Source organism: Miscanthus floridulus, chromosome 2 (genome assembly GCF_019320115.1).
Source record: "Miscanthus floridulus cultivar M001 chromosome 2, ASM1932011v1, whole genome shotgun sequence".
NCBI lineage: Eukaryota > Viridiplantae > Streptophyta > Magnoliopsida > Poales > Poaceae > Miscanthus > Miscanthus floridulus.
The window spans coordinates 167,848,265-167,861,224 of NC_089581.1; the positions used below are offsets into that span (position 1 = coordinate 167,848,265).

Below are 12,960 nucleotides of genomic sequence, written 5' to 3' on the forward strand. Positions count from 1 at the left end.
CTAAGTTGCATGATTAAATATTCTGAACAAATTATTCTGAAATTTCTAGGCCTAATCAAACAATTTTTTTCCTTTTCTGAAAAATAATAAAAACTCTTACAGTGGGGGTCTCCCTTGTTGTATGTTTGGGTCAAAGAAAACAAGACAAACTATGGGGTGCGTTACTAAGGCTAGCTATTAAGTCTTGGTGAGGGGAGAGACTAGAAGTGTTGGGGAGTGTAGTCTTGTAGGCTGAGTAGTTTTTTAGAGTACCGAAGAGCTTGTAGTTCTGCCCAGAACATGCTTATTAGTTGAAGCAAGAGTGTTGTTGTTTGCTTTTTTATTTGTTTGTGTTTATGTGTGCGAAGGAGGCACAGGTGTGTCAGTGCCACCATGGTTTGGTTGCCTCTAAATTCCAATTTGCTTAAGCTGCAGTAGCCATCATGTCTAATTGAGCAAGAGATCTCTTGGTCGACCATTAATAGAGCAAGGCTTTTGCTACAGTTTGCTTGCTTGTTTGTAGTTGCTTCTTCATCTCTGAGTCTCTGAGTATATGCAATTTGACTGTCAACAACAGTTTTTTTGGCTCAACGTTTGCTCTCAGTTTGAAAAGGTAGATCTCTTACTCGTTTTTGCCATTAACTTTTGCCACAATTGTTTGCTTACCTGGAGTTACTTTCTTCATCTACTGCAGTTGCTTAGCTATTGATTCCATTATTCAGAGTTTGTTAGATGTTAGTTGCAATATTCAGAGTGAGATAATTGTTGAATGCAATATTCAGAGTGAGTACTGACTACTGAGCAGTTGTTGAAATCACACATACTGCTTCTCTGAACCTGCATACTACTTCCATTGCTGATTGCAAACAACCATTGTTATTTCTGCCATCCCTGTGTTGCAATATCAAACAAACTATCATGGAATTGTGATTGCTTCTTTATATTTTAGACTCTTGTCTTGATGCTCAGATCAATGATATTGTCATGGCAAGATCATTGCAAGATTTGTTCTAAACAATTATCAGGTGCTTCTTAATTTGTGTGCCCAAATTTTTAAATTTGAGTGCAGAATATTTTCATGGAATCTAAAAATGTGATTGTCATCTTTTGAAGATTCTTTAGTAGCCAAACCCTTTTTTTGTTATGGGCTACTCTGCGAGAGATCGAGCACTAGGAACAACTACAATTGAGATACAAATAACTCCAAACCTAGCACTAATAGATGGATTAAATTTTAGAAATAGTTTTATACTAGTTTTCATACTTTTATAATTTAATGGTTTTTGTTATATAGCCATGGAGATGATGATTTCTGTTCTATTTTTGTGCATTCCTTCTATTTTTGTGGTGAAGAAATCTGCTCGTGCTTTTTTAAGCAAAAATCTGGTCGTGCTTGGGCATGTGCTGCTGCTAGAGCACATGCTTGCCGACATTCGGGTGAGCCTTGGCCTCCAAAGTGCCGGTATCTTCCTGTCTGCGAGCGGGCACAAGGTTAGTAGTGACGATCAGGTCATGGCACCAGTAGAACTAGGAAGCAAAGGATACAGACCGAGTGGTGGAGAGCTGTGCTGATTTTTTAGTGGTATTGGCTGGATGATTGGTGGAGATGGAGAGGAGTGTCAGTGGCTGAGTGGAGCACTCGATGTCCAAGAGCAGAAATTGTATTTACTTGATTGTTTGTTGTTTGTATCCTGCTTGAATCTCTGTGATAGAGAATGAGATAATTGTCATTGTTCACTTTGCTATGTCGGCTATCAAAGCACGCTGTGAAGCAGAAATTGTTTTTTAAATCTTTATATATGTTGCTTGTGTCCTATATGAATGTTTTCTGACTGAACTGATATCATCACTTCCCTAAAATTTCAAATGGTGGTGAGAATGACTGGGCAACCCCCTTCTCTGCCGTACTGCACCAATGCTTGCAGTTGAGGGCGTTTGGGCGCAGAGAATGGTGGGGAGACATTTACGCTGCTTGCTGCTTAAGTGCTTAATGTAGCCAAGCTAAATTTTGGATGCTTTATTTTACCAAGCAAACTGTAGTGTAGTTTGTGTTGTTCTGCTTTGCCTATGCTGCTAGATGGTGTGGTGTCGATTTGCTTGATTGATAAAATCTTCTAGTGTGAGGAGGTCATAGGGTTAGAGATTGGTGGTGTTTATGTTTTGGCCCCGTTCGGCTGGCAGAATCTTGACTGAAACTGGTTGGTTGTGTGAGAGAGAAATACTGTTTGGCTGGATGGATGAATAGTGCCATGTGAGGGGAAACCAGCCGGCTGGCTGGTTTCTTAAGACCAGCGAACAGCCCCTTTGTCGTGTTGGGTTGAGCGAGGTAGCTACGTCCCATGCTGCGTGCCATGGTGTAGCAGCCTGAGCATTAGGGCAATTTGTTATTGTTATTTGTGTGCAATGGTTTTTAGGTCAACAATCGTGCTTGCTTTTTTTGCTTGGGTTAGCTCAGCTATTGGATCTGATTGCTCTTGATCTATAGAACTGGTTTTTGCTTGGTGTGCTTGTTCAATGGTTTATTTGATCTATAGTTGAAGAGATAACTATACCACAATATATTGTAAAAATCGAAAATGGCTACTCTCTACCTGAATGTGCTGCTTACTGATTTATTATTGGTTTTTATCCTTAATAAAATGCTCAGCAATATAGACTGTCATAATATATGTGTAAGGACATTTTTTTACATTTACCAATGCTTGTGCTTTTCAACAGTCGGATTTTTTGCTTTTGGGTGGTGGTCTAGCCATGATTTATCCTTGTGCAGGTCTTCTATTGAACTTATTTCCTGATCTATCTAAATAAATCACTGGTGTTTCATGTACATGCATAGTTTATTTTAAAATTATTCCTGATCATTGGTTTTGTATTGCTCGGCTATCTTGTTGCTGTTGTAGTAAAATAGTAGAAACTCACATCTTTTAACTGTGTGTTGCATATATTGTACAATAAAATGAATAAATATGTGTGCAGTATCCATTTCTTGATTGCACGTTTATAAGTAGTAATTTGCACACTTAAATTACTGCAATTATGGTGTTTAACATGTACAATATCCAGTCTTTATGTGTAACTTTCCCACTATTTTGTTTTCTTTTTTACATTTCATTAAGCAGGAAAAACATATGTTTAGAAAGCTTGCACTAGGAAAACTCTTTACTCTAATAGTCCAAGTGTAGCATCATTTAGATTGTTTGATGATGAATAATATTGCTCTAACCTGGATCGGTGCTTGTAGCTGAATTATATGGCTGACTGCTTCATTTCATGCTTTGTTACCTGATTTTTGAAGGCTATTGTGTATTTAGGAAGCATGGTCTTTTAGTTTTATCATTAGTTATGTAACGTGGAGAATAGAAATATTGTACCTATTAGTTTAGTTGCATGTTTGAGGATCTGAATTCCTACATGCTTGGTTACTCTGATCCCATGTGTTGACAAGCAATCAGCATGAAGGACCCCATGAGGTACAAACTCTGCTATACCACCAATGCATTCCACTAATAAATCTCATTTTCATGTTGGTCTCACTCTCACACGCATTCCTTGCCTCCTACTATTGAGGAAGAGCGGAATGCGCAAGAAAATCACGCGCGCACGACAACCATTTTCCGTCATCCACTGCTCAGTGACTTTGAGGTGCTGACATATCTGATGTTCACATTCAGAGTGTGCTTCCAGTGATGGCATGCCTGTGTGCTCAATTCCTGCACACTACTGATGCCACTGTTTCTTCTATTCCATTCCAGGTATCGGTGGATGCAGATGATGCCGTGATTGAGGAGCATATCCTACAGCACTTGCTACTGCTGCTGCCATTTGTAGGTCGCACTGTCATGCTAGAAGAGAAGGCCGTCGCAGCAGATCGGTAGCTCATGATCATGGTCATGGTCATGGGCACCCACAAGTCCTATTCTTTCCAACTACTGAGGCCACCCCTGGTGGTTTTCTATCTTCACATCCACCGTAAGAAGGGGACCATGAACATGCTTTTGCTGTGATTTCTTCTCGGCCATTGCCTACCGTGGACTCTGCAGAAGAAACAGCTGAAGACACGTCTGTGAATCACATTGCCTCGGTTAATGGCCCTGTTGGGTCACATGATAGCTACTTCCTGTAGAATAGTACTGTCTATATTTATCTGTAATCTATTTGCTTGTCATTTACATAGGGTTAATAAACACTTCCTATGTAATGAGCTGCATCAGTGTTTCTAGGAACTAATCTTTGCCTGTCAACCAAGATGAAGCTAGACCATCTAATGCACAGTCATTCTCAGACACGATCAAATCTCGGCTGCAGTCAGTTTCTACAAAGTATGTACTCGTACATTGTAGTTATGAGCATATGCAATATGTGGAAATTTAATTTGCCTCATGAGTATACTTGATATATACATTGTTCGAAGCAAATTTGTAATAACTTTCAATGTTTATTTTGAACAACTAACCTGTAGATCAAAAGAGAAATGGATTAGCTTAGAACTTAGTAGTTCATATATTTAATGCCTCATGGTTTGTCTAAGGAGGGTGAGTAAGGACATAAGATAGGTTGAATGGCATAGTCATTGGACCCAAATTTCCTTAAATACCTATTCAGAATCTATGTTAGTTGTTATCTCTGAAACCTAGGTAAACATCATACTGAAACTCCTCTCACAAAGCATGTGTCATGATTGTGGGGGAAGTGACCAGATAGGATAGGAATGGGAAGTCGCCAGCTGTTCGACCGCTGGTTTCCTACCTATGGTGGCTGGTGTGGGGAACAGCAGGGAGATGAGAGAACAAAGAAAGGAGATGAGAATAGGAATTGGGTTGTCATTGTCTGTTTATTCCTTGATCACCACTGCATATAAAGGAGATTACATCTTCATTTTCTCCTAATTAAACTCTTTCCTCTCCCTAATTCAAGCCTTCCTGATTTGATCCCTTGATCCTTTCCCGCCTAACCAGCCCCTACGACAATGCCTATAGTTAATACCAACCATAACATCTCTCTCCTCCTCTGGAAAGAGCTCGTCCTCGATCAAGGGTTTAATTTGTGCCTATGATATTTTCTGTAATATCATATTGCTTCCAGATTATAATTCTGTTAATTGTGATTTGTGCCGGCACACACCACTTTTTGTCCTTGTCCTTTCATAGAAAAAAATTTGTTTTTTGTGATTTGTGGCAACACATCTCAGATATTTGTCTTTGTCCTCCTGTAGAAAAAAAATTATATTTTGTTAATTGTGATTTGTGCTGGAACACACCACAATTATACGTTGTGTTTTGCAGCATGATTTTTTGTGTGCCGTTGATTTTTTGAATCTCATGGTTTATCAGATTCAGTTGTCAAAGGGGATGAAACACTCGGATTTAGTCTTTGATAAGAGTATGGTGTTTTTACACTATATTTCCCATAGACACTAAATTTTACTTGGTAATGTAATTTTTTAAATGTTAATTTGTAGTTGTGTCTCTGTGAACAGTTCACAAGCCACACTAAATATGCTTAACTCTTGTAAGCTGAAAGAGTTTGCCAGAACTCCAAACTGATGTCTATTCTAGAACTTGGGAAGAGTTAATTGTTAGGACCTGCTTGATGACATATTATGAATTTTACAAAATTGTGATTTGTGAATATGTTAATATGGAGCAAAATTGAGCTGCTTGGATCCTACTGATACCTTGTAATTTTGATAGATTCAAATTTGGTAGTGTTTTATCCACTTTCGTGTATTCTTTAAGAGTTATAAGCTTGTGTTGGCCTTGCCCCTTTTGTTAGTGCTCACTTATTTTTTGATAAATGAGGTATGACTTTTGAATCTCACATTCATTCCATTTGTTTTTTGTTCTTTTTCATAGCACTTTAGTGGTACCAAAGAACTATTTCTGAGCATATGTAAACCAAACAACTTAAAGATTTAGTTACATAATTGCAGTCTGCTATAATGTAAATTGCAAGTGTCTAGCACTACAATTGTAGTTCTGAGAATATGCAATATGCTATTGTTGAATCGTTTTCCATCGTTTTTTGTGTTTTTTCTGCTAGCTGATATCCTGTCTTCTATAATATAAATTGCAAGTGTCGGTCCTTTACTTTCTTATGATTTGTGCTAGCACACACCATATATTTGTCACTTATGATTTGTGCTAGCACAAACCATATATTATTGTGATTTTTGTGAACACACATCTGTCTTATGTGCCGTCACTGCAGCCTTTCTGTAATTTAGTAAGCTGCAGGTTTAGTAAACTGCCTTTTGTCCCTCATTTTCTTGTTTGATCGATACCGTTCTTCTTCTCTTCTTCTGTTTCGGCAGTTGTTCAGTAAAACATCTTGGTCTAGGGGTTGATTGAATTATGCTTGTATTATTTTGTGAATCAAGCTTTGATTCTTTATAATTTACCCATGTTGTTTCTATTTATTCGATCTGATCCCAAATGAGAATATGGGAATGCCGCTTTAGTTTGTGTTGTTCAACAAGGACGAAAGATTGCTTGTGTGGCTGTTGAGCAGTTTGTCATTCTCTCTATTTACATATTCATGAGCTTCACCATACTGTACATGTATTGATATACATTTACAGTTTAATTGCATTAACAACACATACCATTTACACTATTTGAAATGTGTAATTTTCATATTTGTGTTTTGTAATTTCATCAATATAATGCATTACACTTAATTTGCATCTAAGATTCTGTTAAAGCTAACAGGATCTGAAATAGTTGGGTGCTCTAATTGCAAAAGCTAGCAGCATCTAAAATAGTTGGGTACTCCAATATACTGGATCAAGAGGTCACGCTGCTCTTATCTCATGCTCTAATTTATCTTATTTTTTATTTACTCAAATAAAAAAATCTTTATTTTTATTTTCATTTTTCATTTTTATTCTTCTATTTATTCAAATGTTCTTACATTTTTTGTGATATTTTCTAATAGTTAGAGTGATGATTAAAGATAAGTTTACTTGCTCGAGAAAAAATAAACCATTAGTTTATTTTATTTTAGTGAGAATAATACCCTAATTTGGCTGAGTTACTCTTATGACAGACTATTGTGAGTGTGTAGGTGAAGATATAGAGTCTCTTTAGTTCTAGAGACCTGCACTCGAGAACAGGCGTATGCAAGTATGTTAGCTCACATCATAAAATGTTTCTCTACTTCTATATATCTGATTTGCTTGCTCTGTACATAATTTTCTTGGTACAAATACTATGGATGGTAATGATCTTCAATTTCTTAAGTTTGTGTGGTACACATGAGATTTTCCACTTAGATTTTCAGCACACTAGGACATCAACAAACCAAGATCGCTCACAAAATTATAGTGTAGAACTCAAGGCAATTAAGGATTCTATTAGTGGACCATTTTTGTGTCCGTGATGGTATTAGTTGTCATACCCTCGCAAGTAAGAGTTCGTCGGCCCTCAGTCGGTACAAGGAGTCAGTCGCTATAGATTTATACCAACGCTGGTGTCGACATAGGTTTATAACAACCGACCATAAGTCGCTAAAACAACTTACACCGACATATAAGGAGACGTTAAAGATGGACCGTGGAATAATATAGATACATCAAGAAATATATTTTTATAATATATTTATACTCTTTTTATTGAGTTAGTTAAATTTAAGATAGTTTGACTCTAAGTGATTCTAGAAAGTAATTATTTTGAGACGGAGGTAATACAGTAAAAAGGGGCCAAGTAGATAAAGAGAGAAAGCTACGATGCGAAATCCAACATCGATCACACACATTTTGATGCCAATGATGTTGTTCTGCTCTGGTTCCTCGGATCTGCTGCTTCCTCTTCAGCCGATCGGTTTTCCTTTTCGCTTCTCGGTCTTGGTACGATCCGAGCCTCCTTTGGGCACATGACAGTCACAGCATGACGCGCCAGCGTTGGCACTTGGCAGCACGCCAGCACGAGGCGATCATTCGCATTGACCTGTAGAGACGAGCATGTCTCGCCTATAATGCTGCATGTATCGGATATGATATGCATGTCGTCAGTCATCCGTCTGAAACTCTGAATGCGAAGATTCAGATCGCGTTGAGCTGAGTGCGTCTGAACTCCGAAGAAGCGAATTACTACGTCATGGCAAGCTGGCATGATGATCATCAGATCAGGCACGCTGAGAGAAGAAGCGAGTAAGCGAGCGCGGGAGCAGGCAGCAGCATCTCCCCTCGTGCTGTTCCGGAGGCAGAGGCGCGTGTGAACCTCGTCAGAACGTAGTAACACGGATAGGCTGCCGGAAGGGCGGAAAGCAGAAAAGGGAAAAGGGCGGCGAGGAAGAAAGCAAGTATGACCGAACGCCGAGGCGGGGAGGCGGGGCATGCATTGATCGAAAGAAGCTAAAGAGGCGCTGGTGGCTACTGGAGTGCCCGCTCCCTTTTTCCATCCATCTCCTCTCAGTCTCATACGATCGATCGATGGTCGGCCGAGCTCTCTCGCTCGTGGTGCGCCCGCCATGCATGTTCGCCTGCCATGCTCCTTCTCGTCTCGGGATCGCCACCGCCGCGCCCTCGGCGCCAAAACATCCGCCTCACTGCTGTACCTGCTGCTGTCCGTTCCCATGTCTGTCGCGTCTGCCGCTGCCTCCGGCAACCGGCATGCATGCCCCGCTCTTTCTTTAGGCTGCAATGCAATGCATGCCTCATGCCTGCTAGTCTTTTCGCTTTCTCTGATCTCGAAACCAAACCGTGTGGCCGGCCGGGGGCCGGGGCGGTGGTCTGGTGACCCATGGAATGGAAGGAATCAGTATATCAGTATCCTCTGGCGTTGGGACCAAGCCACGGGCCACGGCAGCAAGAAGCCAGCACGCTCGTGTACCTGTTCGTGCTTGGTGAGAGCAGGGCGGACGACGACAAAAACGCTGCATGGTTTCACCAAAATTAGCGGCAGTGGTCGGATAAGGCCATGGAATCCATCCTGTCTGAAACTGTGGATCAAGATCAACTGCGAATTTTCCATGTTTGCCTCTGCTATCCAATCCACCTGACGATGATTCAGTTTTCTCGTAACAAAATGTTTTATGGTTATTACTAGTTATTACTGAAGACAGCATCTGTCAACGATGTCGAGTAATGCAGCCTTGCTGTAGTTTCAGAAAACCGGATTAAGAATCTGAAGACAGACAGGAATGATGCCCAAAGGTGGTGGTGACCTGTGACCTCACAATCCCCTGTACTGCCTGCCTCAAAATGTCTAGGATAAGTCGTGCGTTTTTTTTTTCATTTTGTTGCAAGATTTACACAGAGGTCACATGCATGCATGCAAATGCAATGCAACCCGTTAACCACGGAGTCATGCATGTGGGTGGCACGCTCGTAACCATATATTCTCCATTCACGTTGCCTGTTTACCAAAAGCTTGTATACGGTCACATTTTACAGGTAACTAAAACTGTCCTGTCCTGTCCTGTCTGGTCGATAATCTATCGTGTGTGTTCCAGGGACCATTTGATGATCCAATAGATTAATCTGATCAGAACGGCTTTTTATGCCGTGGCTTCTACTACTACTGGAGTACGTACGCAGTTTCATTCGACCGGATTGGCGCGCCAGCAGAGCAGGGGCTTCGTGTGTGAACGACGAAGCTTTGTGGATCGAAACCTTTGCAGACAAAAAGCACGCGAGCATGTAGGTGAAATTATTCCACGGGATGCAGTGCTGGTCCATCATGTTCATGTGACGCACCAAACTGATTGATCTCTCAGCAAATAGGAGTACTACCTTTCGTGAAAGTCTGCACCAAACCAAGATAGGAGTAAGTACTCCTGATTTGGAAATTCGATGCTAACTTGGTTTGGCTGCTGCTATAAATTCAGGCAGAATATTATCTGCCCTGTGGTTTCTCTTGGGACAATCGTGACACGGCTGGATTTTCAGATGACTGCACACACGCAGCTAGACCAACTACATATATATCTACTGAATGTGTATATCCGAGCAGTAATCCATGGATTCATAGGAAAAAAGTTGAACAGATGTATCTTGTAGCACTAGCACTGCACCATCGATCCATCCTAATGAGCAAGAAAAACTGGAGCCGATTTGAGTGTCCACTAGGCCAGCAACAATCCAGTCGCAATCAGGTCGACGGATCCAGAGCAATCCGGCCGCCCACGCACTGAAACAACTTGGAGAGACGATGAATCGTCGTTGCCGTCAACTACTAGCACCTGCACGGCTGCTCTGCACTATTCAGATAGCTAGCTAGCCATCCTGTCTGTGTGGACTTTGAGGGTGAAAACGCCATGCGTGTGGAAGGAAGGAATCTCTGATCGTATCAGGAGACAAGACCTGGGTCGATATTCAGGCCGGCGATCTCTTCACAGCAGCATAATGCGCCCTTTTGGTGGGAGAAGGGAGAGACGGTCGATCGATCCATTCTCGCGACCTTTCCGCAGCAATATAATGGGCATCTTTTTCGCCGTTTCATGGACTGTCCGTGTTCGGTGTTCGCGCCAGTTGTTTTCTGATGATCTGAAACAGTGCTGTGTGGAATTTGATCTCTGCGACACCTGCGGCTGCGATGGCGCAGGATGCGAATGGAGGGCTGCGTTCGGTCGTGGTCAGTGGTAAGTTCGCATGGAAATCGATCCAAACAGGCCAAGTTCTCAGCTCTTTGGAAGAGACAACTGAGCCGGCTCTGAAGCGCACGTAATTAGTTAGTGCTACGGCAAGAAATCAACGGCCCTTGTCGCCTTCGTCAGTCATACAGTACGAGAAAGTAGGGAAAGTGGACAGTGATCGATGACGCTAGGAGTTCTACTCAAAACGGTGCAGCTCTGAGCTCTCGCATGATCCTGATATAATGCTCTAATAAGCCTAATCATAGCAGAAAATATGGGCGGTCGAGCAGAACAGAGAAGCAACCCAGAACGAGGCAACCACCCTCCTAGTCGGCTAGTCCTAGTCCTCTCCGTGGACATGGACCACTCTAGAGCTCGCTAGGTTCTCCAAAGAGAGGCAAAACAAAAGCGAGGCCTGGGTGGGGTTGGGGATCAATCTGGCGACAGGGACACTTACATAATTACGTCTCCAAACACTACAGGAAAACGCTTCTTTGCCGACTGCTTGCCCCGGTCGGCAAAGGCATAAACCCAGTCGGCAAAGGCTTTGCCGATCGCAAAGCCACGTGGCAGTCGGCAAAGCCTGGGTCGGCAAAGGCGGATTTGCCGACTGCCACGTGGCACACAGTCGGCAAATCCTTTGCCAACTGCCACGCCAGCAGTCGGCATAGCCACGTGGCGCCGTCAGCCCTGACGGCAGGCTTTGCCGACTGCTGGTTCCTCGACAGTCGGCAAAGAAATTTTTTTTCAAAAATTGTTTGCCGACTGGCCGCCAGCTCGGCAGTCGGCAAAGAAAGAAAATATTTTTTTTGAAATGTTCTTTGCCGACTGCTTTCGGAGTTGCAGTCGGCAAAGATTTGACCTCTTTGCCGACTGCCTCCCATTGCAGTCGGCAAAGACTCTGTCCTGGGGTTAGTCGGCAAAGCTGGAATTTTTTTTTGCTTTTGTTTTCTGTTTTCTCGCATCAAAACCCTGCAAAATCACAAATTATAATCCAATTTCACCAGAAGCACCGGTAGCACCATTTATATCACAATTTCATCACATTTGTCGCCAACATTACCACATATATCACAATAACGCACAACATCACATATATCTCACATATATGTCACAATAACAACCACACAAGTGCATTACAACCATCACATGAAGTCCAACACGTCGAACACCACAAGTCGACGTCCATCACACGAAGTTCAACATAACAAGTCTAGGTCCATAACGAAGAAAAGAAATACATGACAACAACTTCGACGATACGGTGGATACATGATAACAGAATCGACAAGTACCTAGCTCGTCGCGCCGTCCCCGGTCTCGTCGTCCGCTCCGCCCCCAGAGCCCCCAGGGTTTGCCCACGGAAACCCCCTTGGACCAAACTGAGGCGCCTGCGCGTACTGCCACCCTCCGCGCACCGGTGGCCACGAGTACGTCGGAGGAGGGCCACGCGGAGGTGGATACGGTGGATAGGGTGCAGGTGGTGGATACGACATCATCTGATGGCCGGGACCTCCAGGAGACGGGTTCGAAACCCGCCGACTGTACCTGCACAAGTTAAACGCCAAGTGATGTCATTAGTATCTGCAGCATGGACGCACAAGTTAAAGCAAGAGTCAATATACTCACCGGGGTCCCTCTAGGAGCGACAGGAGCAGGCACAGGAAAAAACTCTGGAGGAGGAGGCGGAGGAGCGAACATTGGAAGAGGAGGCGGTGTAGACGCCCCGGGCGTCTGCATGGACTGGAAGAAGCTGGCCATGTTCTGCATCTGAGTGTTGTAGTGCTGCTGCAGGCTTTGCTGGTAAGCCATCTGTTGCGCCATCATCTGCGCGTGCAACGTGGCGATCCTCTCCTCCATCTTGGCCTCCATCTGGGCCTACAATATTACATCCGCAGTGTTGATTGTATGTACAGGTGCGAAACGAGTGAACGACGAACGAAACGGCACTTACCTGTGACGCTGACTGCCGCCGGGGCGCTACGGGGATGTCGCTGGAGCTCGTGGGCGTGGATCGAACCTGGGTCAGCGTAGGAACCTGGGACGGGTCGAGGGCAGCTGTGGGCCATGTAGTAGCGGCCGTGCTGCTTCCCTGGTCCCAACCTCTGCAGGAGGTCTGTGTCCAGGGGCTCGGCGGTGGGGTCGAACGTCTCCCCGTAGCGCTGGCGAGCCGCGACGGTGTACTCGGTGGCCTTCTCGTAGGCGGTGGGGTTGGTGTACGCATCGGGCCCGTCCTCCGGGTTGTAGACGTTGTTCGGATCCGTCGCCTTGCCCTTGTGAGAGAGGAGGTACGCGGTGTACTCGTTGATTTCCTGCCCACCGTGCGTCTGCGTCTGCATTGAAAACACAAACATGGTTACAAGTATTGACAATTGAGCGCAAGGATTAAGACATGAACGGACGCATACC

At 43.4% G+C, this 12,960-nt stretch overlaps 1 long non-coding RNA gene across 1 annotated transcript; it reads right to left on the bottom strand.

The window, feature by feature from the left end:
* Positions 1-11,639: 11,639 nt before the first annotated feature.
* On the bottom strand, positions 11,640-12,582 carry LOC136540555 (uncharacterized). Its single transcript, XR_010779994.1, has 3 exons — positions 12,506-12,582; positions 12,181-12,429; positions 11,640-12,099 (listed from the first exon to the last, which is right to left on the bottom strand). It is a non-coding gene; the product is annotated as an uncharacterized lncRNA (long non-coding RNA).
* Between the last annotated feature and the right edge of the window lie 378 nt (positions 12,583-12,960).